Below are 26,859 nucleotides of genomic sequence, written 5' to 3'. Positions count from 1 at the left end.
TACATTATTTACACAATGGGCCCAGTGTGATTGGCTGATTCAACTCCCCTCCTGGAGCCTGATTGGACTGTTCCTGCAGGCCAATCAGGTTGCTGGTTCACTTCCTCCTGGAGCCGGATTGGGCGGCTCCTGCAGACCAATCAGGTTGCTGCCATCTAGGATCCTACCTGCCTATTGTTCTAGGATCCAAGCTCAGTACATAACAGCAGCTCTTTTGTGACTCCAAGGAACCACAACACAAACACCGAGAGAAACCAGCTGTCAGTGTGAGGGCCTAAGAGTTACCGGTAGATGTGCTATCCATCTAACCCACTGCAGTTGAGTTTATGCAGTCACCTTCACCAGCTACCAGGCCCAGTCCACCGATGAGACAGGATGATGTGCCCACCTTGAGTGGCAGAAGCCCAAGCAGCGGTGCCTACTTCATCTCTGCCACCTACCTCGCATCCTCCACTGCCAGCAAAGAAGCGGCGTTGGCAGTGCCACCAGTTTCTGGTGATATCTCACCCAAATCTCACAAGATCTCACAGAGCACATTAGATCTTGCAAGCGTTTGGTGAGATTTCCCTGGAAGGTGCCGCTGCCAGTGCTTCACGAGCACTGCCATGCAATGCAGGTAAGTGGGGCTTGGCGGTGGGGTGGCAACAGGGGGCCGGGCAGTAGAAAGCAGGTGGCATATTCTCTGTTTGTCTCAAGTGGCAAAGCGGGATGCACCACCCCTGCCTGCTACTTTTTTTGCAAGATGGCATTGCTGGCCATAACTGTGCTGGGCAACATTACTTTCCTGGTTTTGGAAAGTTTTTGAATAAAGCATGCCTCTAGATTTCACGGTGTGTCCAGGGGAACTGCAGAGTTTCACACTTTCCTTCAATAAACACTCAAGAAATTTTGCACACACAAACACACACACACAAACACACACACAGAGAGAGAGATAGTTTGGGAATGGATCAAAACTGAGTGGTGCTTTGCACATAAAAAGGTTAAGTGACCCCTGACCATTAGGTCCAGTTGTGTCCAACTCTGGGGTTGCAGCGCTCATCTCGTGTTACTGGCTGAGGGAGCCGGCGTACAGCTTCCGGGTCATGTGGCCAGCATGACTAAGCCGCTTCTGGCGAACCAGAGCAGCGCACGGAAACGCCGTTTACCTTCTCGCCGGAGCGGTACCTATTTATCTACTTGCACTTTTGACGTGCTTTTGAACTGCTAGGTGGGCAGGAGCTGGGACCGAGCTACGGGAGCTCACCCCGTCGCGGGGATTTGAACTGCCGACCTTCTGATCGGCAAGCCCTAGGCTCTGTAGTTTAACCCACAGCTCCCAAATTGAGTTTGTGGGATTTCCAGATAAATGGCCAGGGAAGGACCTCAGCCAGAGTCACAGTCCATCAGTGTCAACGAACCAGAAGGCCAGTGGTCTTCGTTGGCGTGGGGCAGCTTCCTGGGCCCAGGTGGTGAATATTCCCCAGGTGGTGGTTGTTTTCCTCTGCAAAGATGCCACGCAAAAGAGGCATCCTCACGCAGGTTCCTTCTACCCGGACTTCATCACTTTTGCAAAGTGCGCTGTGGCACATTTTGCTAGTACACTGCGAAGCCTGATGAATAATTAACAGCAAACCCGCACTTGTCAGAAACAAATGAACAAAGCCCATTTTGGTAATGCGGCTTCCTTGATTTATTTTTCATCGCGTTCACTTAGAGCACTTGCTAATTCACAGCATCCAGCCATCCCGCCTCAGCCTTTCCAGCCGTTGAAGGCAGACAGGCGGAGTTTGTCCATCCGCTGTCATGACTTTGCAACGGGAGAAGAGAAGGAATTCGCGGCAGGAAGCCAAAGCAGGGGAACTCGCCACCAGAGACACGTCTCCTGGAGCGAAGCTCCCAAACGTAAAAGTGCCAGCTGAGTCCATTTATTTCGGTGGAGGGGGAGACATTTGTATTAAATTTACATCACCCCAGGAATATGGTAATAATTGTGCCTATTTGCTATCTGACATTGTGCCTCAGGCACTGGAGCAAATAACAACAGCGCATACTAAAAGCACCTATTAACAATTAACACATAAGCCCAGGCACAAGCGTCCATAGAAGGGCATTCTCTAAACTGTGGGGCCACCATGGAAAAGGCTCTGTTTTGGCCATCCACACTCCTTTCACAGATGGCTTTCAGGGGACTGTACCTGCACCAGGCAGGGCCAATATATGTGGCTGGTACTGCATACAGTTCTGGTCCTCAGACACCCCCCCCCAAAGGATGCTTTAGAACTTTCCTATTCACTCAGAAGTAAGCTCCACGTGTGCAAGGGGGCTCATCATGGCTAACCAGAGTATTTAATTATCATTATTATTTATTATTTTTGTATACAGTCATACCTTGGCTCCTGAACGCCTTGGCTCCCAAACAAATTGGCTCCTGAAAGGTCGAAATCCCGAAGTGAGTGTTCCGGTTTTTGAATGATTTTCGGAAGCCGAACATCCGGTGCTAGAGCTTCCTGAAGCCAATCAGAAGCCACACTTTGGTTTCTGAACATTTCGGAAGTCGAACGGATTTCTGGAACAGATTCCGTTCGACTTCCAAGGTACAACTGTACTGCTCTTAAGCCAAAGATCACAACATAGAAATACAAAATGAGAACAAAAGATACATCATCATCATCATCATCATCATCATCATCATAAACCCAATAGCCCCCTCTCCCACAAACACATTTAAAAATGCCATATAATGTAAGCAGCCAAAGGCCTAGTTATAGAGAAATATATAAGTTCGCCAACTCAATTTGTTCTTAGCTACAGCCAAGGCAAAGTTCCGAGCCCTTTTGGTCAGTTCCACACCATGGGGTCCCTAGGGCTGAATTTTGGCTGCCCCATGAAGCAGAAACTGCTCATCCTTTGAGGGCATCTTGGAGTTTACTTTATTTATTAAATTTATACTCCACCATCCTCTCCAAGGAGCTTGAGGTGGCATACATGGTTCTCCCTCTCCCCGATTTATCATCACGATGACCCTGCGAGGTAAGTGAGGCTGAGAGGTAGTGACTAGTGAGCTCCATGGCCGAGTGGGGATTCGAACCCTGGTCTCCCAGGTCCTAGTCCAATACTCTGTTGATTATTATTTCACTATTGCATTTACATCTCACCTTCTCGAAGGAGCTCAATGTGGTGTGCATGGTTCTTCCCCCTCTTCATTTAATCCCCACAACAACCCAGCATGTGAAAAGGATCTAGGAGTCTTGGTAGACCATAAACTTGACATGAGTCAACAGTGTGATGCAGCAGCTTAAAAAGCCAATGCAATTCTGGGCTGCATCAATAGGAGTATAGCATCTAGATCAAGGGTAGATCAATAGTACCACTGTATTCCGCTCTGGTCAGACCTCACCTGGAATACTGTGTCCAGTTCTGGGCACCACAATTCAAGAAGGATACTGACAAGCTGGAAAATGTCCAGAGGAGGGCAACCAAAATGGTCAAAGGCCTGGAAACGATGCCTTATGAGGAACGGCTTAGGGAGCTGGGTATGTTTAGCCTGGAGAAGAGAAGGTTAAGGGGCGATATGATAGCCATGTTCAAATATATCAAAGGATGTCATATAGAGGAGGGTGAAAGGTTGTTTTCTGCAGCTCCAGAGAAGCGGACACGGGGCAATGGATTCAAACTACAAGAAAGAAGATTCCACCTAAACATTAGGAAGAACTTCCTGACAGTGAGAGCTGTTCGGCAGTGGAATTTGCTGCCAAGGAGTGTGGTGGAGTCTCCTTCTTTGGAGGTCTTTAAGTGGAGGCTTGACAGCCATCTGTCAGGAATGCTTGGATGGTGTTTCCTGCTTGGCAGGGGGTTGGACTGGATGGCCCTTGGGGTCTCTTCCAACTCTATGATCCTATGATTCTAACCCTGTGAGGTAGGATCGGCTGAGAAACAGTTGACTGGCTTCCATGGTCACACCCTATGAGTGTCGTGGCGGAGTGAGGATTTGAATCCTGGCTTTCCCAAGTCCGAGTCCTCCTTTAATCCCACAATAGTCACGTGAGGGTGAGAGGAAGTGATTGGCACCTGAGCTTCATGGCTGAGTGGGGATTCGCACCCAGGCCTCCCAGGTCCACCTTCTAATCTCTGCACTACCCTGGCTCTTAAGGTACCCAGACACCTGCCTTCCTATTGGCATTTTTGCTTCCGTAGAATAAAAAAAAAAACCCAAATATCATTTATCCAAACCGAAAAGGAGATGCCCAGGGTAGGCACTGATTCATTCGGCTTTCACCAAGCAAAGCATTAAACAGCAGAGCCTGCAGCCTTCCTTTTGTCTCCCAGTACAGCGCTACGTAATGGGCCAATAAACCACGCAGTTATTGTCTTTTCAGGTGCCAACTGCTTTCTGCGGGGCATTAGCAAAGCCACTATATAGGGCAAGCTGTAATCATCTCTGGCAAAATGAGAAATGACACTTTTCAACTCAGCTCAAAAAGAGGGGAGAGAAAAGAACTGAAAAGGGGGGGGGGAGAGAAATGGAGGGGAGTGGGATCCCAGTTTGCCGCCCCTACAAGCACTTGCCCCCTTTGCCGGCAGGCGCAGCTGTCACTTCAGACTAGGTTTGGGAAGGAGGAAGCCTCAGAGGCCCCCAGCTCCTCCGTCTTCCTTCTCACTCTCTTTCCCTTGCAAACACGGTTGCTCTCACCAGCTTCCCTTTCCCCTGCTTGCACTTCTGTGCAACTGTCCTCCTCTGATCTCGGGCTGTTGTAACGTGGCCTCCTGTGGAAAGCAAGAGAAGGCACCGGCACCGCAATAAAAAAATATATATCACACAAGGATAGCAGAATGGCAGCCTCTTATTTCGTGGCGGCTGCTCTTTGCGGGCCCAGAGCTCTTCCTCCTGGCAACTCCGCAAATGGCGGCAGGCTGGCATCTTACCGGGTCAAGCCAGGCTTGGGTTGGGATGTGAATAGATGAAAGGAGATGATATATTTATCCTTCCCCCCCTCCTCACATTTGTAAATTCAGCAGAGTGCTATCCCTTTGCAGCTTAAATGGAAGCTCAGATAGGCCGGTTTTAGCCTAAGTAATCTAGGATGCTTTAAGGCAGACTGGCTTTTCCTACTTGAAATATACTCGGAGTCAAGTGTCAACTTCATGCTCTTTATTCAGCTCATAGTAGCAAGGAATGAATCTTTCCCCAAAACGTCTGCTATATATACATTATTTACACAATGGGCCCCACGTGATTGGCTAATTCTGGGCTACTCCTGTAGGCCAATCAGGTTGCTGATTCACTTCTACCTGGAGCTGGATTGGGTGGCTCCTGTGAACCAATCGGACTGCTGCATTCTGGACCCTATTGTTCTAGGACCAATCAGACTGCTGCATTCTGGACCCTATTGTTCTAGGACCAATCGGACTGCTGCATTCTGGACCCTATTGTTCTAGGACCAATCAGACTGCTGCATTCTGGATCCTATTGTTCTAGGATTCAGTTCAGTACATAACACCGCTATTTCCCCTGTTTCTCCCCCTTTAAATAATAATCACACAAAGAGTCTTGTAAAAGGTAAAAGTAACATTTACTTAGAATTCTTGTTGAAGATGAACAGATACAGCAGCTTTGTTCAGGCAAGCTTAAAATGGTAATTCAGTTACAAAGACAATGTTGTTGCTGTTGTTTAGTCATTTAGTCGCGTCTGACTCTTCATCACCCCATGGACCAGAGCACACCAGGCACTCCTGTCTTCCACTGCCTCCCGCAGTTTGGTCAGACTCATGTTGGTAGACAATCTTAAGTCTAGCTAAACTGTAGCCTGAGCATGGAGCTCAGACTTAGCAGGTGTTCTTACACTGCTGGCAGAGCAGAAGAGGTGGGAAAATGAAGAGGTTGTGCCCTTGCAGGTAAGAGAATATACAGCTACTCCATCTCCTGGTCAGGGCACAATGGGAGTGTCTCTCTCAGTTCTCTCTAGCAAACTTACAGGGAAACTCTGTGAGCTTCATCTCCGATCACGTGCCTCTCTAGCAAAACATGAATTGTTGGCTGTACCGCACTTTAAATACCCCACACCTTGTTTTCCTCAGAAGCAGCAGGGAATGGCAGCTGTGGCCTCATCTCTTTTCAGGATGTCAGGTTAGCGAGGTTCAATACCTCTGTGTTGCGAATGTAAGCCCAGTGTTTGGATCCGGGGCTGAATCGAGACCTTGAGAAGCCCTGAACACCGAAAACGCTTTGGCGTCCCCTTCCATATGTAATTCAAAATCAAAACAATACTAAACTGTGAAATAAAAATTCAAAAACCTCAGATTTGTTGCAATACATGACAGGATCCGATTTCCTTGCATTGTTTTGATCTGCATTAGTAGGACAACCCCTGGCTTGTGGGGGGATAGATAATAAAGAGAGCAGAATAATGAGGGAAGATTGGGTAAAGTATGTTAGGCTAGACTAGGGTAAGAAGTCTAACAAAGTTATGATTTTCCCCATGGTGGCTATTTAAATGCTTAAAAAATAATAATCAAAAGTTGATTTTTTTTAAAAAAAAAAACCTCTCTCTTTTTTATCCCCCTGCTTTTCTGGTGCCCTCTGTACATGCTTAGCCTGCCTGTTGGGCAATCCAGCCCCGCTTGGCTCAGTAGCCCAGGGCAGATGAAAGAGAGAGGGTCTCTTGGGTTTGTGACAGACTGGTTGGTCCGCTGGCTTTTTGCATGGCTGTTTCTTGATAACTGTCCCAGCACCACTGATAAGTTGCACAGGTGACCTGAGAAACACAGTTACAGGTGGGTAGCCGTGTTGGTCTGCCATAGTCGAAACAAAATAGAAAATTCTTTCCAGTAGCACCTTAGAGACCAACTGAGTTTGTTCTTGGTATGAGCTTTCGTGTGCATGCATCTGAAGAAGTGTGCATGCACACGAAAGCTCATACCAAGAACAAACTCAGTTGGTCTCTAAGGTGCTACTGGAAAGAATTTCCCATTCACACAGAAGCCCTGGTTCATGTGGTATGCTCTGAATGGAACATACCAAGACGCAGAGGCCACTTGCTTCAGCTTGAACCCATCCCCACAATGAGAGGACCCAGGCCCTATTTGCTGGCTTAATCTTTACCTTTGCCCTCCACATGTAGGTCCTAGTCCCGACAAGGAATCCGAGATCCCACAAGGTCCAAGTGCCTGTTAGCTATTGCTTCCCACTTCCACCTTAAGGATTTCCGAAGGCATTTTGGAGCTGGGATCTGTAAGAATCGGCCTGCAATTTTGCAAAGTAGCTAAAGATTAATGGAATCTGGCGGGATAATGGTGCTATTCATATAAAGCATCATTTAATTTCATGGCACCAGACTGGCATGCGTAGATTTCTCACCCTCTTTGCTTTTGTTCCAAAGAGGGCCATTTGAAAAAATTCAACACTAGGTTTGACATTTATGGGTTAATAAATAGCAGCCGTATAATTCTGCATCCAGGTTGAATCCCACATAACTGTAATTATCAGTGAAATATGAGCACTATTTATAAGCAACCTGAGACTCTCTCCAAAATGATGTTTACTTTTGTTCCTGAAAAAGAATGGGAACGCCAGAATGTAGAGAGAGCAAATAGTGCCAATGAAAGTCAAATAATTTATCATCAGAAAATCGTCAAGCAATCAAATATACTAACATTATGACGGTGATCTCCCAGCATCACTTTCCTCCTAGCTCACTTAAATTCTAGGACTTTATTTGAAGAAGCTTTAGAAGTTGATGGGTGAGAGCCTGGCCTACAGCTTCTGGTGTCCTTCCAGAGCCCTTCAGCTTATATAGCAAGTTAACTTTCAGGAATATCTTATATGACCTTTACTGCATTTAACTTCACGAATCAGTGAGAGAGTGGTCACATCTGCACAATGGATTAAGAGCCATTCCCTTCTTCCCAGAGCTAGGAAATCTCTAGCAGGGTTTTTTTCAGCCAAAACTAAAATGCACAAAATTATTTGGGAGAAAATAAATGTAAATTGAACTGCTGCAAGTCCAGAATATCAATGTGTCCTATTGAAGGCAGCTACATACAGAAAGGACAGGGCTCCTGCATGTTTAATAGTTCCTTCCCTGACGAGTCACACCAAATAAAATCCATTTTCCTACCCAACCGTTAAAGGCAGAGGAGCTTCACCTCGCTACCCTTGTCCTATTATTCCCATTTTACAGATGGCAAGCTAAGGCTGGAAGACAGCAACTTGCCTCCAGGCACAATGTTCTAAAACAGTGACTCCTGGACTTTTTCGAGTGCCCCTGTGATGGATGACCTTTGTTCCGAAAAGTGTGGTCAAAATTAAAGGGCTCGGGAACTCAGATCAGCCCAAATTTCATGAAATCATACACAGTCTTTACTAAAACAAAACTCTACAAGAGAGGAAAAACTCCAAATAATTACTGTACACAGATTAATATAGTTCAGAAGGTAAGGCAACTACAAACACTAACTTATCCAGCTACAGGTAGGTAGCTGTGTTGATCTGCCATAGTCGAAACAAAATTAAAAATTCCTTCCAGTAGCACCTTAAAGACCAACTAAGTTTGTTCTTGCTATGAGCTTTCATCTGAAGAAGTGTGCATGCACGCGAAAGCTCATACCAAGAACAAACTTAGTTGGTCTTTAAGGTGCTACTGGAAGGAATTTTTTATCCAGCTAGTTAACATAAAAGCTTACACTTAAATCTCAGTAGGCTGTGCAAAGGAACAGGAAGCTGTCAAAAGCCCAAATAGATGCTGACCTCCTGCCAATCCAGCTTTTATGGGAACAGACCATAGGCCTTCACCTCTTCCACCCAATTACCTTGTGACACTGGCCTTGAAGTCTTAATGGGAGACAACTGTATGTAAGCGCATTATTTCTGAGGTTCGAACCCATTCCCATAAACCAGTCTTAAAGGGGTGATATCACCCCAGCCCCCTCATAAATTCATCCCCGGTGCCCTATCCCCCAAAAAGCATTATTCAGAATAGCAGTTTACACAACCCACGAAGGAAAAGAACAGTGCGATGGAATTCAAAACAGTAACAATTAATTGCACATTTATCCAAAATCCAATTAAAACTATTCTGTTTAATTAATCCAACAAAGCTGATGAACTGGATCCAGCGATACCAGCTTTTCAGATACTCATTTACACCGCCAGTGCCCCCGCCACCCACTTGCCTCTTAGTGTACCCCTATGTAACCCCACTATCTCTCAGGGGGCAGTACCTCCCACTTTGGGAACCACTCTTCTAAATAAACCATGATTCAATAACAGAGGGAGGGACAGGAGCAGAGTTGCCAGACCTCTAGGACTGACATGAAGTTTCCAGGTTTGTCCCATTCCAGGACTTGAATCTCCAGATGGGTGAGAGTGGAGGAGGGGGAGGAGGCAGTGTTCATACAACTTGCAAGCTATGGCCCAGCAGCAGCTGGTTGCAAATTATAACATAGACACCCTGGCGGATCTGCTCTCCTCTGCCCCCCACTCTCCCAATTAACCTCCTTCTCCAAGGACCACTTCCATTGCATCACCAGGGGACACTCCTAGATCTCAGGTTTGGGCCCAGAAATCTCAGGGTCTGTGATGCTCCTGGCCGACAACACATGACAGAAGTGGCATTTCAAAGTTCCCATCAACCTCTCGACCAACTTTCCTTTTACTGTATTAGGCACTTGATGAAGCCCGTCCATTCTGCAATAGCTGCTTCTAAGCTCAGCATATTTTTTGCTTTCACAGTTTCATTTTTGTGACTACTTGTTGCTAGTGATAGTGTCTATAGAAAAATAAAATTCACACCTTTTCTGGTCTGGAAAGCTGGCTCCAAATCGAGTTCACCTCCAGGTGAATTATGTCCAGCGACGGTTCCTGGAGCTTTAAGAAATTTGTGGTGAAGAGAAATAGAGCTGGCTGGTGCTCCCAGTCCAAACCATGCACACTATAAGGGTCTGGTGACTTCTGTTTCAGTGTATCTGAAGAAGTGTGCATGCACACGAAAGCTCATACCAAGAACAAACTTAGTTGGTCTCTAAGGTGCTACTGGAAGGATTTTTTTTTTTTAGAAGGGGTACGTATTCATGTTAAGCTGAGGTGCACACAGGCCTTGTGTGTCTCTCCTTGGCTCTAGCACCACCTACTGTTTGGTTCCTTGCTGTCCACCCTACCAGTTCCAAGAGGCACCAGGCACCCTGACAGAAGCGCCCAGTGCCATAAGCAGAGACAATACCACATTCTTGGATCTTGCCCCTTTCTACACATCGCTGCTGCTACTGCTTGCACTGCACCTCCCTCCCTCCCTCCCTCTCTCTCGCTCTCTAATTATTGTTTAGATCTCACTATAAATACATTGCCATATGTTAATCATGACAGTGGTGATTATGATTATTCTTGCTGCGCCATTGCCTATCCCACTGTGTACAGTTCTCATATATATATATATATATATATATATATATATATATATATATATATGATTCCCTTCCTCCTGACCTTTCTTGCTCAACTTGAATGAGGAGATGTATCCGTTCTGAAGATATATCTGTGCAGGTATTTCTTCCCCCCCCCCCAACCTCTCAATTTGTTCCCATTTAAAAATTAGCTAATTGCTAATAAAAGAAGAAGAAGAAGAATCATTGACCTTTAAAAAGATAGTACCGAGGTATTGGCTTCAAACGTTGACTTTGGCGCGGGAGGATAGAGATGGGAAAAGAAAAGAAAGGTCCCCTGCCTTGCTCTTGGTACTTCTGGGTTTCTTTGACAGAATAGCCGTGGTGCTTGATGGATGCTGGAGCACTTTGCAGCTTCACTCAGATGCTCTCAGGGCGGTGAGTGGAGTTGGGGGAGCAGGTGGGAGGTGCCTTGGTCCAAACCTGGGAACCACGAGTTCTCTTTCCTTCTGTGCAACAGATGTCTTGGGAGACCCCGGAGACGGAAGTTGCTTGGCTCTACGCAAGCATCATTTTCACCCACTGTAAAATGGCTAGTAGAGAATTTGGAGTTTCAGCAAGCGATTTGTAGAAGGTAATTATCCTGATATGGGCTCTTGCTACGATGGATGATAGGCCCAGTTCCATTCTCAGTTGAGCCGCCATTGTCCCATTAGGGAGGCCCAAGATTTTTCTTGCCAACAACCTCATATTGCCCATCAGTCCAGGCAGCTTATCAGGAGTGGTTGCAATTATGTGTGAAGCTCACCCATGTAGTGAACCAAATATTAAGTTGGCAGCTTAATTTTTGGCCTAACACCATCCACCCAAACTGACTATTGGACCCTCCTGGACAAGAAGACTATAAGAGGACTTCCTATTCTCTTCCCAAAGCTATGATTCAGAGTTCCTTGAGAAGAGTGATTGATGGGTGTTTTTAAAATGCGAAACATCCAAGGCAGAAATTCAGACAATTCCAACAAGAAAGAAAAGTGGGAGCATGGCCCCGAAAGATGTGCCTACCAATTTTCATCCACGCCATGTTGGAAGGTGTATAAATGCATGGTGTCAATGTGGCCTGAGTTACTTCCCTGTAACTTTTCGTTATGGTATTTTAAAATCCATTCTTCCCCAGAACTTTTACAAGAAATGCATTCTGACTTGCCAAGGGGGGGTATCTTGAGGGTGCCACATTGAGCACCCTAGATGTAGATAACTAGTTTCATCCAAAGATCTCTGCAAAACTGAACAAAAACAAAAAAGTAGTAATGTTTTGAAGGAGCTGTCAAAGAGGTGCTTAAACCTAGTTCGTTGCAGAGGATGGATCAAATATTACAACCAGCCCATTGAGTGCCTAATGGTCTGGCTTATTTTGCACTTGGGTTCCAGTGACTCAGACAGAATGATGCCACAAGAGATGGAAAAGAAGATTTCATGCTGACAGCCTTCCCGGTATAGAAATCTGTGCAAAGGTCTCCGAAATGCACTGTGCTTTGGACACCTGGAAATGTTGTTTGGATCTCTCTCACGAAAGCCCCCTTGTGTCTCCCTGTTTGACAGAAGAGGGACTTCTCTGATGAGGGTGCCTGGGGATGGCAGCTGTTCTGGAAGCCACTAATCCACAGGTGGGCAGCTGAACAGAATAACAGCCCTGGATAGGGAAATCAGTCCTCAGAGGGGAGAAATAATGGAGCGTGGACCACTGTCATAATTAACGCTAATGATCTCTGAGGAGTCACTGCTTATATAAAACATGAGGACACCGTTTACGGATGTCGTTCCTGAGCTCTAAAACACTCCGAGCAGTGGAGATGTTGGGTCCGCAGAGGAGAGTTCAGTGCTGCAGCATTCAGGAGGGATGCAAGCGATCTATTCTCAGATCAATAGGTTGCGAAATGCATTCCTCCTCTGGAGGGACTTCCTGAGCTGTTATGCTGATAAACAGCCATAGTTTTGAAGGGAGGGGGGATACCCCTTGCATAGGTTGCTGTGGAATTGCTCTCTGGGGAGGAGAGAGCAAAGTCTAAAAGTCAACAGATTGGGAGCTGAAATGAGTGCACCTCCCAGAGCAATCAGACTCTCCAAAATGGGATGGCTGTGAGGGAGTCTGCTGTGACCCAGCCTCCTTCCGCATTGATTTAGGGCGGCCATGGCAGTTCACTGCAGACCTGTGTGCAGCTCACAGCTTGGTGGGTCCCCCTCCCCTCTTTTCTAGTGTTGGCACAGAAAAGGAAGATGAGAATTAACAAATACAACAAGAAACCACATCTGGAAACCAAGCTTTATGAGGAACAGTTGAAGGAGCTGGGTATGTTTATCCTGGAGAAGAGAAGACGGAGAGGTGATAGAATGTTGTTGTTTAGTCGTTTAGTCATGTCCGACTCTTTGCGACCCCATGGACCAGAGCACGCCAGGCACTCCTGTCTTCCACTGCCTCCCACAGTTTGGTCAAACTCATGTTAGTAGCTTCGAGAACACTGTGCAACCATCTCGTCCTCTGTCATCCCCTTCTCCTTGTGCCCTCCATCTTTCCCAACACCAGGGTCTTTTCCAGGGAGTCTTCTCTTCTCATGAGGTGGCCAAAGTATTGGAGCCTCAGCTTCCAGATCTGTCCTTCCACTGAGCATTCAGGGCAGATTTCCTTAAGAATGGATAGGTTTGATTTAAGATGGATAGGTTTGATTTAAGATGGATAGGTTTGATTTAAGATGGATAGGTGATAGAATAGCCATCTTCAAATATCTGAAGGCCTGCTACATGGAAGATGGAGCAAGCTTGTTTTCTCCTGCTCTGGAGGACAGGACCTGAGCAAGAAAGGAGATTTCAACTAAATATCAGGAAGAACTTTCTGACGGTAAGAGCTGTTTGACAGAGGAATGGACTTCCTTGGAATATGGCGGACTTTCCTTCATTGGAGGTTTCCAAACAGAGACTCGAGAGTCATCTGTCAGAGATTCCTGTTTTGTAGCGGTTGGACTAGGTGAACCTTGGTGTCCCTTCCCTCTCTACAATTCTACAAACAGTAATAAATCTGCTCCCCACCTGAAAATACACATACAGAAAAACTTAAAGTAATTGCGTTGATAAATCAAATCACTTTGTCAAACACAAGTGTCATACCATCAATCCCCATATTGGTAGCCTATATGCATGTTCCTTTGTTGCCACGTAGGAAATAAATTTGTACCAATCTGAATAGAAAATGTCTGTCCATTTTTCATAAACATGAGTTGTTAATTTATCAATCAACATTAAAGTTGTGGTAGCCAGTTCTCAAACATCTCTGTATTCAACATTTTCCAATATTTGGGCGATGATTAGTCTTGCTGCAGTCATTAAGCTGGTGATTAGATCATTGTGTGATGAAGTCAGACTCATACATACAATTTGGGGCAGACTGTCCCATAGCCTACATATTAGTTTTGTGCAGCATCTATCCACACAGTGCCATCCCCATCAAAACACCATCCTGTATCTCCTATATCTTACCATTTCTGCAGGGATTTTGTTACCTATCAAATTTTCCAGGGAAACGATAAATCTGGGTTAAATGGGAATATGAGACAGTGTTTTGATGAGCTGCATGGGGTACAAGATAAACTGCCATGTGGAGGAGCCCTGGGTGTCCTGCTTTTACAGAGGGTGAGCCTCAGTTGACTGGCCTCAGTCCAGTTTAAAGATGATAAAGGAGGAGGAGTGAAACCTGCAGGGTTCTTGAAGTTGCCCATCAACAGTCACAAAGATTGAGCAAACACACAGCTCACCTGGTCCCTGTCTTTCCCACTAGGATGGGATATATTGCATTTCTATTTAAATTAAGGTAATGTCTGTCAGCACGAAACCACTCCTGCTGGTTGAGAGGGGAAGAAGGTTGAGGTTCCGAGTAAATCAAGCAGTCAGAGAACTGCAGAGTTGGGAGGTAACCTGAGGGCCATCTAGTCCAACCCCATGCAACGCAGGAATCTCAAGTCCATGACACCCGATCTCTACTTTAAACCCTCCAAGGAAGGAGAATCCACCACCTCTCATGGGAGACTGTTCCACTGCTGAACTGTCAGAAAGTTCTTCCTGATGTTCTCCTTTCCTTTTTCCTGTTGTCGTTGTTGTTCAGTCGTTCAGTCGTGTCCGACTCTTTGTGACCCCATGGACCAGAGCACGCCAGGCACTCCTGTCTTCCACTGCCTCCTGCAGTTTGGTCAGACTCATGCCAGTCGCTTCGAGAACACTGTCCAACCATCTCGTCCTCTGTCATCCCCTTCTCCTTGTGCCCTCCATCTTTCCCAACATCAGGGTCTTTTCTAGGGAGTCTTCTCTTCTCATTTCAAGGGGGAATGATATATAATGAAATGAAAAAAAATATTTTAAATAACCTTTTCTGTGTTTTAAATAAGCTTTTCTATTGGGAATTATAGGTGCCGAGAATCCAAAAGATATGGGGAAATTGTTTGTGTATGCTACAATGGCTGCCCGGATGTTACTAGCCCAGAGATGGAAGAATGAGACAGCCCTGACCAGAGAAGAATGGCAAACCAAATTAACGGACTATGCTGAAATGGCAAAATTAACTGGGAAGCTAAGGAATCAAGAAGACAAGATTTTTTTAAAAAAAGAATGGGAAATGTTTATAATGTACATAGAAAATCATTGTAAACATGTTAAAACATTAGCAGGGTTTTAAATACACATGTAATGTAATTGATTATATAGATAACTTAGGATGATGAAGAACTGGAGAAGTATTGATATGCAGTTGAAAATAGAATCCAAAGGACCCATGGAGGGGATGGGGGGAAGCAGGGCCGTCTTAGGGAGATCGGCCGCTGTGGCGCAGCGATCCCTCCGGCGCCCCCGGCATGCCGCCTTTCCGCCACCTCCCTCCCACGCTTGCCGCCCCTCGGGAGGGGGGGTGGGCGAGCGGGGGATGAGGGACGTGGCGCTGGAGCGGTGCGGGGCTCTGCGCGCTCTTCCAGTGCTCCCGGGACGGGAGGCGAGGGCAGCCAGCTCGCAGCCCACCCAGGTGCGGCATGGGCGGCAGTGGCTACGCTGCCGCCGTGCAAGCGCCTGGCCACCAGCCCGCCCGTGGGGTGGGGGTGGGGGCGGGTTGGTGGGGAGGGGGGCGCCTGGTATGCTGTCTGGCTCGCGGGGGCGCCCCTGGGGGGGCTGGCGCCCTGGCGCACCGCGCCACTAGCCCCTATGGATGAGACGGCCCTGGGGGGAAGTCAAGAGATTTAGAGTAATCTCATCATTTGAATTTCGTACTGTTTTTTAGTTGTGTGTTTATTCTTTTGTTATCTCTTTTTATTCCTTTTGAAAATCAAATAAAAAGATTTATTTTTTAAAAAGAGAACTGTTGGGGGCCGTAGTGCTTCTGGACGCCAGATACTGGAACCCACAGGAGGGGAGAGTAGTCCTGCACCCGGGTCTTTCTTGTGGAGGCATCTGGTTGGCCACTGTGAGAACAGGATGCTGGACATAGATCTGATCCAGCACGACTCATCTTATGTTCTTAAAAGAACTTCTAGGGCAGAAGTTACCATTTCAGGCCTTTCATCAGGGGGTCAGCAACCTTTTTCAGCCGTGGGCCTGTTCACCGTCCCTCGGACCATGTGGTGGGCTGGACTATATTTTGAAGGGGGGGAGAGATGAATTCCTATGCCCCACAAATAACCCAGAGATGCATTTTAAATAAAAGGACACATTCTACTCATATAAAAACACACTGATTCCCGGACCGTCTGTGGGCCGGATTGAGAAGGCGATTGGGCCGCATCTGGCCCCTGGGCCTTTGGTTGCCTACCCCTGCCTTTCATCATGGCCCCCTGTGAAAAGTTGCCTCAAAGGGCTCAGGACCCACAGCCAATCTGGCTCTTGAAATCACTTCTCCCCTGTTGCTGTGCCGGCAGAGAGGGGCCTGCCTTGGCCTTGGCAGGTGGGAAATGTAGTACGCACACCCAGTCTAAGGCCAGATGGTATTCTTGCAAGGAAACATAGCAGGCTAGATTGAAACTGCCATAAAAACAGAGGCAGTTGGCTGTGTAACAGAAGGAGTGCCACAAGAGCCTGCAGATGTTTCAGAGGACAGCAAAATTATCCTCCAGCACCTGGAAAGGTGAGCATGACAAATACAGACTAGATTGGAACTGCCATTCAAGCATTGATGTCATCATTGGCAATGTAAGTGAAGGAATGCCATAAAACTACGAGGGTTAGCCAGCGCTTTTTCCCCTGGGGGTACTCACAGGTACGCAGAACCAGCACCGTTTTTCCTAGAAGAAAAACACTGGAGTTAGCAAATGTTTTAGAGGGCAGCAAAATTATCCTCAGAGCCTATTGAGATCAATAAGTCACCTTCTTCCCTGTCCGCTTTTTGGCTCCTTTGAAACACATTCCCGTCTAGACAAGATGCTTAGAAAGTTGAGAGGATTTTAATCTGTTTTAGTATTTTAACTTCCGTATGTTTTAGAGTTGATTTCTTTAAAATTGATTTCACATCTTTTTAGGTTTTCTCTTTTTTGCAGTCAAGCGGTGTATTTCCCCCCTTGTATGTAGGTTTTATTTTATTTGTTTTTTTATCTTATATTTTGGAAATGTACATCCAGTTTTTTTCCCTCTTTAATTTTTTTTTGGGGGGGCACCCTAAGCTATAGCTTGTTTAGCTTATATGTAAATATGGCACTGATCTTGAACAGGAAGCGAAACATGTCAGGTTTTGCATCTCTCTTTGGAAACTTCCTCTTTTTTATTTTTATTAAAGATTTCTTGATTTACAAAAGTATGTTCAATGTCTCTCTCTCTAGTGTTTTTTCCATGTATCATTTTTACAAATCAGTTTCATTTGTTGAGACATTAGGAAGGGGGAAAGAGGGGGGGAGATGGGGGGTGACGATGTTTCTATTTTACTTAATGTATGTAGGGTTTGATGTCAGCGTTGCTTGTGCAGGTTCTCTGCTGTTCGCTTGTGTTCCTCTGGTGGTGAGAGAGGTCGGGGTTGGCCTAGGGTGCGATTATTCATTTGTGGTTGGCTGTGGTGGTCTTTGTTTTCAGGTGTGAGTGGGGTGGGTGGGTGTTTTGGATCAGGTTAACCATATCGATTTGTATGCTGCTGTTGGTGGATGACAAAAAGCGGTGTATAAATTTTATAAAATAAGCGAGGTTCACAGAAGGAGCCAGCCTCTCCCTGTCAACTACGGAGGAGGCTGAGAAAGATTATGGGGTGGGCAGTATCCCAGGGTGGTCCATTGCAAAATCTGACACACACACACACACACACCCAGCGCTTTCGCTCCTGCTTTGCGCGCCCTGGCGGCAACGCTTCCCGCATACCAAGCGCACTGTCGCCTACTGTAGCGCTGTTCTCAATTTGTCAAGGTGATGCGCGCGCGGGTGCGCGCACTTCTCTTTTAAAGTTTTACTTCAACTCGGCTTCCTGCCTCGCCCCCCCCCCCACACACACACCGCCTCCCCGGCCTCTCTCTGTGATGCCTCATCCGCGCCCCTCCGCCGGGCGTCCCCAGCGCGGCTGACTCCGCTCCGCTTCCAGCAACAGCCTCGCGTCGGATCCGAGCAGCAACAAGCGCCAAGGGATGCTTTCCGGTGGGATCGCCCTCTGGGCAGGCAGCCGGGCTTGCCAAGAAAATTGACAAGAGACACCAGAGCCGGTAAGATCCGCTTCGCTTCCGATTCTGCATCAGGTTTTGTTTCTCTTTCAATACCTCGCGCCGAAGTAAAAACTGTCTGGGAAACTCGGTTCCAAGGTGATCTTTATGGGACCGATTGTGGACTCTCTTCCTGGCGCACGTGGTTCAGGACCGGCGAGATAGTCTTTGGCCACTCTCGCTTGCTCAGTCCTGGGCACCCTGGCTTGCCTACTCCGGAGTAAGCCCGGCAGCGTCGTTCTGGGAGGAGGCAGTGGCGGAGAGTTACTGGTCTTTATTTCATTTATCTCATAAAATTTATACACTGCTTGATTCTTAAAAAAAAAAAAAAAAACTCAACGTGGTTTACAAAAAAGAAGAAAGCAATAAAATTATGGGCAAAAGCAGCTAAAAACAACTATTAAAAATTATAAGTCAGTGATAAAAAGCACATGTCAGCATGCTACGTGGCTGGACAGGCATGTCTAAACAAAAATCAAATGTTTGTAGCAGGTGCCGAAAATGGTACAGTCACTAGGCGGGGAGTTCCAAAGGGCCGTTGCTACATGAAAATATTGATTTCTTACCAGTGTGGATGGAATATTATGTGGTGCCAGGAAGAGGGCCGGTTCTGCAGATCAAAGCGGTGGAGAAATCCCCACAGCCCTAGTTATAACCCCCGATTTGAACTTTGACTACAAGCAATAGCAGATTTCCTCTTCCCCTCCCCAAACCCAGAAATCACCCCAAAGTCACTGAAATTACCTCCATCAGCTGGAGAATTTGGCCTTCACATTTCAAGTGGGCACAGTGGGAAAGATCTTCTCACTTACTACAGAGGAGGAGGAGGTGGTATCCTCGAGTTTCCCCTAGTTTTAGGCAGGAATCCTAACTCCATTTTCCTGGGAATAAGCCCCATTGGATTTAATAGGATTTACTTCTGCCTTGCACCGCAAGTCCCCATTCTCTGCTGTAACTAAGCATATCTACGTATATCTAACTGAAAGTAGGGTTCCCTCCATTATAAAAGCTGGCACAATAGCTTATTGTTTATCTATTTTACAAAATGATCACTTAATGCAACAAAATCTCTGAATGGTTTACATCCTTCCTCCCATTTTCCTTCCTTTCCTCCCTTGTCTCCCCTGATTGTAAGGTCTTTGGGGCAGGGATCTGCCCTGTTGTACTTCATAAAAGAGGCAGATTGAGGACAATTGATCTGTCTACCATCACAATCATCGGTGCAACAGCAACTCTCTCCTAAACTGAAATAGTCTTCATGAGTCAGACTCAATGGGACTTGTACATGCATGACTCAATTCATCTATACGGGTTGTTTTTTTTAATTCATTCATTCATTCATTCATTTATACATAACATTTCTGTTCCACTCTTCTTGTACCCCTGCACCACTCGGAGTTGCTTACAACAATTTAAAATTGCAACACAATTAAAAATATTAAAATACATGTATTAACAACCTTAAAAATTAATTTGTTAAAAATCAGCAATGGCCTAGATCAGAGGTTTTCAACCTTTTTGTGTCTACGGCTCTTTTAACCAACTACATTCTTTCTGTGGCACCCCTGCTGGGCTCAGGAGCCCAGTTATGTCACCCCTTGCCTGCAGAGCTAGTGGCCCCTCACCCCTTTTCATACACCCTCCCTTGTGGAGTGTTCCCTCTACTGCCGCTGCCTCCTCCTTGGGAGTCCTCTGGGCAGCCGCAGTTGCTGCCCCTGGTCTCTGAGCTGCCCCCCTCCCGCCCCAAAGAGAGGTGCCTCCTCACACTGCCCCACAGGGGCCTGGGAAGCACCCCTTGGCCAGCCCCAGAGCCACCATTCTCCTGGCGAGCTTGTAGCCAGGGCAGCTGCAACCAACAACTGTGCAAGCCTTTGGGAAGCAGAGACGTGAATGGTGACCAGAGGAGGGAGGGGAAGGAAAGAGGGACAGAGGCCAGTGTTGCCCGCAGCACCCTTGACCATCCTTCAAGGCACCCCAGGGTGCCAGAGCACATTGGATGAATACCACTGGCCTAGATCACAGAAAAAAATGCCTGCATACGTAAGTCGTAGCTGGCAAAAGTCTGCCATAATTAAAGATGCTTTTTTTGGCTGGAGAAAGAAAGCCGAAAGGGGTGGAAATGCCAGAGCCTCATTTGGAACCCTAATTTTTGATGTGTAGCGACTGTGCACCAGTCCTATAAGGAGCGTTTGAAAGAGCTGGCTGTGTTTAAGCCCAGAGAAGAGAAGAATCAAAGGGAGACATGATTTCCTCCCCAAAGACCACGGGAACTGTAGTTTACCACTCACAGCGCTGCAGTTCCCAGCACCCTCACAAACAGCCGTTCTCAGGATTATTTGTGGGAAGTCGTATGCTTCAAATGTGTGGTGTGTCTATCACGATGGTGATCTTTAAATATCTGTGTGATAGGGTTGTCACGCAGGAGACAGGCCAAGCGTGTTATCTGTTGCTTCAAAGGGCCAAAGAATGGGAATTGAAGATGAAGATTTTGGCTAGAGATTAGGAGAGAGGTTTCCTGCTGCTAAGAGATCCTGGGCAGTGGGAACAGCCAGCCTCCAGAGGCACCCTGCTCTCCTTGGCTGGAGGGATTTCAGCAGAGGCTAGACCGTGTCATCTGCCAGGGTTGCTGTTACTGGAAGATCCTGCATTGAGGAAAAGGGCTGGGCTCCCAGGGTCCCTCCCAACTCTGAAAATCTATGACTCTGCATTTGTTCCTTTGCAAGGGGAAATTCCCTCTGTGTCTGCTCAGGGGCACTTGGTGCATTATGGAGTTGAGTGTTGGCACTGAGCACAGGCACTGGGGACCTGAGCCATGGCACAAATCAACCTCTTCCTTTGGCACTTTGGCAACCTGGCGGAAAACTAGCAAGGATATCTTGCCACTCCAGATGCTTCCAAAGGTGCGAGAGAGGCAAATTTGGCAAGTGGCCTCCGTAGGTTGTATGCATACGAGCTTGGAGGGTCTGAATTGCTTCCTATCATATGGCTGTCCTTTTCAGGCTTTCTGGGCCGGACACCTTTCTTTTTCAAGAGATTCCTGAATATTGCAGTTCATTCTTGAGCATGTTCCAAGGCAGAAGCTGGCAGAAAGCAGATTTGGCGCCTACCGGGTAGAACCCTGGGCGATCTGCAGTAGATCAGCAAACCTTTCTGATTCCAAACATGTTAACAAAATTGAATAATATTGCACATAGACAAATAATTGCCTGTTTTTCAGCCCCCTGAAAAATAGGAGCATTACCTGCTTTGAGGTTAGCAACCCTGGTAATTTAAGAATTCAGATGTTGATCTGTTCTTGTAGATACAGACCAGCCAGTGCCGGATTTACATATAGGCTAAAAGAGCTATAGCTTAGGGCCCCACTCTTGGGGGGGGCCTCCAAAAAATTAAAGGAAAAAACAACAACTGGATGTACATTTCCAAAATATAAGATAAAATACCTATTTTGTTATGTGCAAATGGCTTTGGATACCTATTAGGTCCATAAATTATCATATGGCATATATTCGACACACAAAAACAGTGACAATTTGTTGTTGACAAAGGACGGCTGGACATATAAAGGGCCCCATTACCTTCAGTAGCTGAGGGCCTCATCCAACCTAAATCTGGCCCATTGTGTGTCTCATTCTGGTACCTGGCACTGATGCATTTGTATCTGACTCTTTTCTGGTAGACCCTGAGAGTTCTAGTAAAAAGGAAGGAAGAGGATCCCGCCGCAAGCTTGAGGTCTGCCCACCACAGTTACAGGGTGCCTCTTGGTCCTCACCCTCCACACCACAAAAGCAGCGCAGTTCCTACAACACACCCATTGCTTCGTGTTGCACAGAGTAAATCAGGAGTGGTGGGCAAGTTGCCTTTCAGGGAAGCCCTGCCACCATTCCTGAGTTTCTCCTTGATCCTGTTCCCTGGTGCACTCTTTGAAAACCTTTCTTCGGCAATTCCTAGTAGCCGAGTAAGATTGTCTTCCATAAACATGGTCTTAACAGTGAGCCCGCAAGTGACTGTGGAGGCCAATTCTGGATCCACACGTCCTTCCACAGTGGGGACATTGGTTTCCAGGTGGGAGTTGATCACGGTGTGGATTTGCCAAGCGTGTCTTCCTCTTAGCATGTTTCTCTCTTGCGTCCTGAGTTCGAGTGTCTTCAAAGCCCAGGACACCTTTTAGGGAAGCTTTTAATGTCTGATGAATTATTGTATTTTAATATTGTGTTGGAAGCCGCCCAGAGTGGCTGGGGAGGCCCAGCCAGATGGGCTGGGTATAAATTATTATTATTATTATTATTATTATTATTATTATTATTATTTGGTAAAGACTGTTCTCTGAAAACCATCAGCATGCAGCACCCTGGGTCTAGTCTACATGGGCAACAGAAGAAGAAGAAGAAGAGTTTGGATTTGATATCCCGCTTTTCACTACCCGAAGGAGTCTCAAAGCGGCTCACATTCTCCTTTCCCTTCCTCCCCCACAACAAATACTCTGTGAGGTGAGTGGGGCTGAGAGACTTCAGAGAGAAGTGTGACTAGCAGCTGCATGTGGAGGAGCAGGGACGCGAACCCGGTTCACCAGATTACAAGTCCACTGCTCTTAACCACTACACCACGCTGGCTCTCTCAACAGAGAGCCCAAGGTTAGAATGAATGGAGGTGGTAGTATGGACTGTACCACCTCAGACTGCAAGTGGGAAATCAGGCTGTTGAAAATTATTTGCTATAGTACAGAAACAGCAGGGAGCCTGCAAGTAGAAAATTAGCAGCAGGAAAAGGCAGAGGTAGAAGCTGGTGTTTTCGCTTTACAGTGAGTTTTTTGTTTTTGTTTTATGTAGCATTCAGAAATGACATTTCCCACCCACAGTCTGCAGCGATGCAGTTCATTCCACCGTCTCTGCTTTCGCACCAGTGCATGCAGGCTGGGCCTAAATGGTTGCGATCAGAATGGGGTGCACAGACTTCAGGCTTGCGGGATCTATATTTTGCTAGAATCCTAAAGTCCACCAACCATCGCCAGGGTAGGGTGGGTGCAGGGAAGTTGGCGATGGCAAATACGGCGGCTCAGGTGAAGGAAGTAATTCCCAACATATCCTTATTTGAGTTCCTAGCACTGATTTCAGAATCGGGACTGAGATTACAGAACTGAGACCCGCTCTTTCCCCCCCGCTCCCCATTCTTGGGGCACTTCCACATGGCCTGTATATGTACCATTCTGTCTTCAGGAAGAGTAGGCAGCTCCAGCTATTTAATGAGCACAGTTATCTCACACTTACCAGTGCATCTCCCTGTCAATTTCCTTACTGCAAAAAAGTCTGATCTTTTAGGGAAGCGGGTTTGTTTCGCAAGACCTCCCGATCAATTATAACTGTGCAACCTGACTTTGTCTGTGTGTGATGGACTCCCACGCCAAAAGCAACATCAGTCTGGGAAAACCCTTTGTTTCAGGAGCCTAATTTGGGACTTGGGGAGGAAAGAGTTTTGTTGCCACTGTTGCCACTGGCAAACACTTATGAGTCATATACTATTGTAGATCTACGTTCTGGCTGACTCTGCCTTCCAGCATCTTGCAAGTAGGATCATAGATCATAGAATCATAGAACTGTAGAGTTGGAAGGGACCTTGAAGATCGTCTAGTCCAACCCCCAGAAATGCAGGAATATGCAGCTGTCCCATGCGGGGATTGGACCTGCAACCTTGGCATTATGAGCACCACGCTCTAACCAGCTGAGCTATGAAGGATTATCCCCATGCTGTAAGCTGGGGAACTGGTACTTTGCCAAAGGCCACCTAGGCAAGATTAGGGTTAGTCCTCTTCATTATTAGTCATGTTTCTTAATGCAGTTTTGAGATATTTTTGGTGGTGTTTTAAAGGTAAAGGTACCCCTGACCGTTAGGTCCAGTCACAGACGACTCTGGGGTTGCAGCGCTCATCTCGCTTTACTGGCCGAGGGAGCCGGTGTACAGCTTCCGGGTCATGTGGCCAGCACGACTAAGCCGCTTCTGGCGAACCAGAGCAGCGCATGGAAACGCCGTTTACCTTCCCGCAGGAGCGGTACCTATTTATCTATTTGTGCTATTGGAACTGCTAGGTGGGCAGGAGCTGGGACCGAGCAATGGGAGCTCACCCTGTCGCGAGGATTCGAACCGCCGACCTTCTGATCGGCAAGCCCTAGGCTCTGTGGTTTAGACCACAGCGCCACCCGTGTCCCAGTTAGGTTTAGGACCTAGTTTAGATGGTCTTAAATTGCATTTCCGTGTAGGTTTGACATACAAAGATACAAATCTGCCTCACCCCAAGTCAGATCTCCAGTCACTGACCATCTGTATAAGAACATGAATTAGAGCTGGCTAGATCAGGCCAGTGGCCCACCTAGGTCAGCCTCCTCAACCAGGTGCCCTTAGGAAACCTAAAAGCAGGATCCTTTGCACAAAAGCCCTCTCCCTTCCTGTGGTTTCCAGTATTTGGTATTCAGAAGCATTGCTGCCACTGACTGTGGAGGCAGAGCTTAGCCACCCTGGAGCTAGTGACCACCCATCGCCCTCTCCAGATCTCCAGGGTTCCAGGCAGAGGGTCTCTTGTAGCCCTGCCTAGAAATGTCACCAGAGGCAGATTTGGGGGAGCGCAAACAGTTTGGCCGCACCGGGCGCAGAGCTATTATATAGAATGGAGAGCAAGAGACAGATTTTGGCATTGCACAGGGCGCCCCTGAAATTCCAGACCCCAAGTGATGTCCCTGGGGATTGAACCCCAGGACCTTCTGCATGCAAAGAAGATGCTTTAACCCCCTGAGCTACGCACCTTCCCTTGCATGTGGCTTGGGAAGAGGTCTTCTTGAAAAGCCGCATGCACTTTTATTAAATTAATAGAAATAAATGAGATCACAGCTGGGGCAAGGTGAACTGGGGAAATGATGTTTTGATCCTCAGACGCACAGCTGGCAGGGGGGGCTTTTTTCCTCCCTCGCTGTGCTTCCCTTTCGGGAAAGGATGTGTGACACAGCCTTTGGCCTATAAATAGTCCCTTTGCATGTTACTCATTCACAATCTCGTCTCCTTCCTCTTCTCTGTTTCTTTCTTCTGGCCTCCCACACACTCTTCTCTCCTTCCCACAGTTTGCCGCGCTCTTTCCCCGCCGTGATTATTTTGCTAGCAGAACTCTCACTGCCGCTTCCTCCCCAGCGACGATGTTTCGCCCACGTCTTTCCTCTCCCTTTCGCTTCCCTTGATCACAGACAAAAGAGGAAAAGGACCGTGCCGGCTGGAGACAAAGCCTTGCTAGTTAGTCTGTAAAGCCTCTGGATGCATTTGTGTACAGAGAGTCCCTGCACATGCTCAGAGGCACTCTCCTCTCTGCAGTTGCTTCATGCGTTCCGAGGCTGCGCCCTGGGCTTGGAAACAGGTTCTGGGGCTGAGCCCTCACAAGCAAGACAGTTAGCAAGTCAGAGTTTGCGCATCACAGTTAGGGCTTGGACCTGGGAGAGTCCAGAGTTCGAATCCCACACTCGGGCCTGAAGCTCACTGGGTGACCTGGGAAGTCAGTCAACTGCCTCTCTCTCAGCCTAACCTACATTGCAGGGCTGCTGTGGGGATTAAATTAGGAGGGGGAACAACCATGTACGCTAACTTAAATAAAATGAATAAAACTTAAATAACTTAAATAAAATGAATAAATAAGTCACTATAAATAAGTCTCTAAAACCGCCCACCAAATCTGTCAGTTTGGGGAATCGTTTGATTTCGGCTTCTCTCAGTTTCACATTTTCCCGCTCTACACATTTCAACCTCAGTTTGTGATTTCCTTTCTTACTTTGTTTTAAAGTCCTCGTAAAAATTCATCAGCATCTTGGTGCAAAATTCTCGCAATATGTGCATTTTTGCAAGGAATTCCCCCGAACAGAATGCATTTTGGGATGTTATTTTTTTACATCTTTATGCATGCCTCACCCGAACATGCAGATTTTTGCACACATTGATTGACTGGAGACAGTGACGTCTTTAGCATATGCGCCGCCGGGGTGCAAAGATCCGCCCAGCACCCCCAATTTTACTTTAGCCGCCCCCAAAAGTGTCAAAGGTGCCGCTGACCCCACTGCCGCATAGCAGTTTAATACACTACGTAACATAATATTTTGATGTAAGAGTTAATTTTGCGTCCCATTGTGAATGACAAGCGCTGGCGTGGCGCGTCTTTGGTTAATGAGTGCACAAAGTCGAAAGTCCTTTAGTGAAACAGTCGGTATACATTTCGGGAATACCTAGGTATATATGTATTTTGTTTTTCTAGCTTGATCAAAAATATTTATTATTTCATAACAGGTAGATAGTTAAGAGCCTAGCGCCCCCCAGACTTTGATGCCCAGGTGCCCCGCACCTCTTGCATCCCCGGGTAAAGACAGCCCTGGATGGAGAAGGACATTGCAAAAAATTAAAATGGAGAAGTGAAAATTTCGACGGAGATTTGCTTGTTGTGCGATTCAGTAGATCTGAATGGGGTTTCTGCCCCATTCTTACCTGCAGCCAAGGGGAACCATGTGAGTGTACAGCAGGGGTCATGGTGCCAACTGGGGCTAATGGGAGCTGTACCCCCAAATTATCTGCAAGGTACCAGGTTGGGGAAGGCTGCTTTCGTCTGCTGGGCAGCCTCGCCAGGGGCAGTTCCAGTCTGTGATACCAAATTTCTCAGCATACCATGCTTGAATCCTGCTGGATTATTATGATGTTTAGTGCAGTAGCAGGGTGTTACATCACACTATATACAAAGCAAGCGAACAATAAATAATAAAAGAAAGAAATGGGTTGGCATCTGTCTGTCTCGGGA

Source organism: Lacerta agilis, chromosome 13, assembly GCF_009819535.1.
Source record: "Lacerta agilis isolate rLacAgi1 chromosome 13, rLacAgi1.pri, whole genome shotgun sequence".
Lineage (NCBI taxonomy): Eukaryota > Metazoa > Chordata > Lepidosauria > Squamata > Lacertidae > Lacerta > Lacerta agilis.
This window is presented reverse-complemented; position numbering follows the sequence as displayed.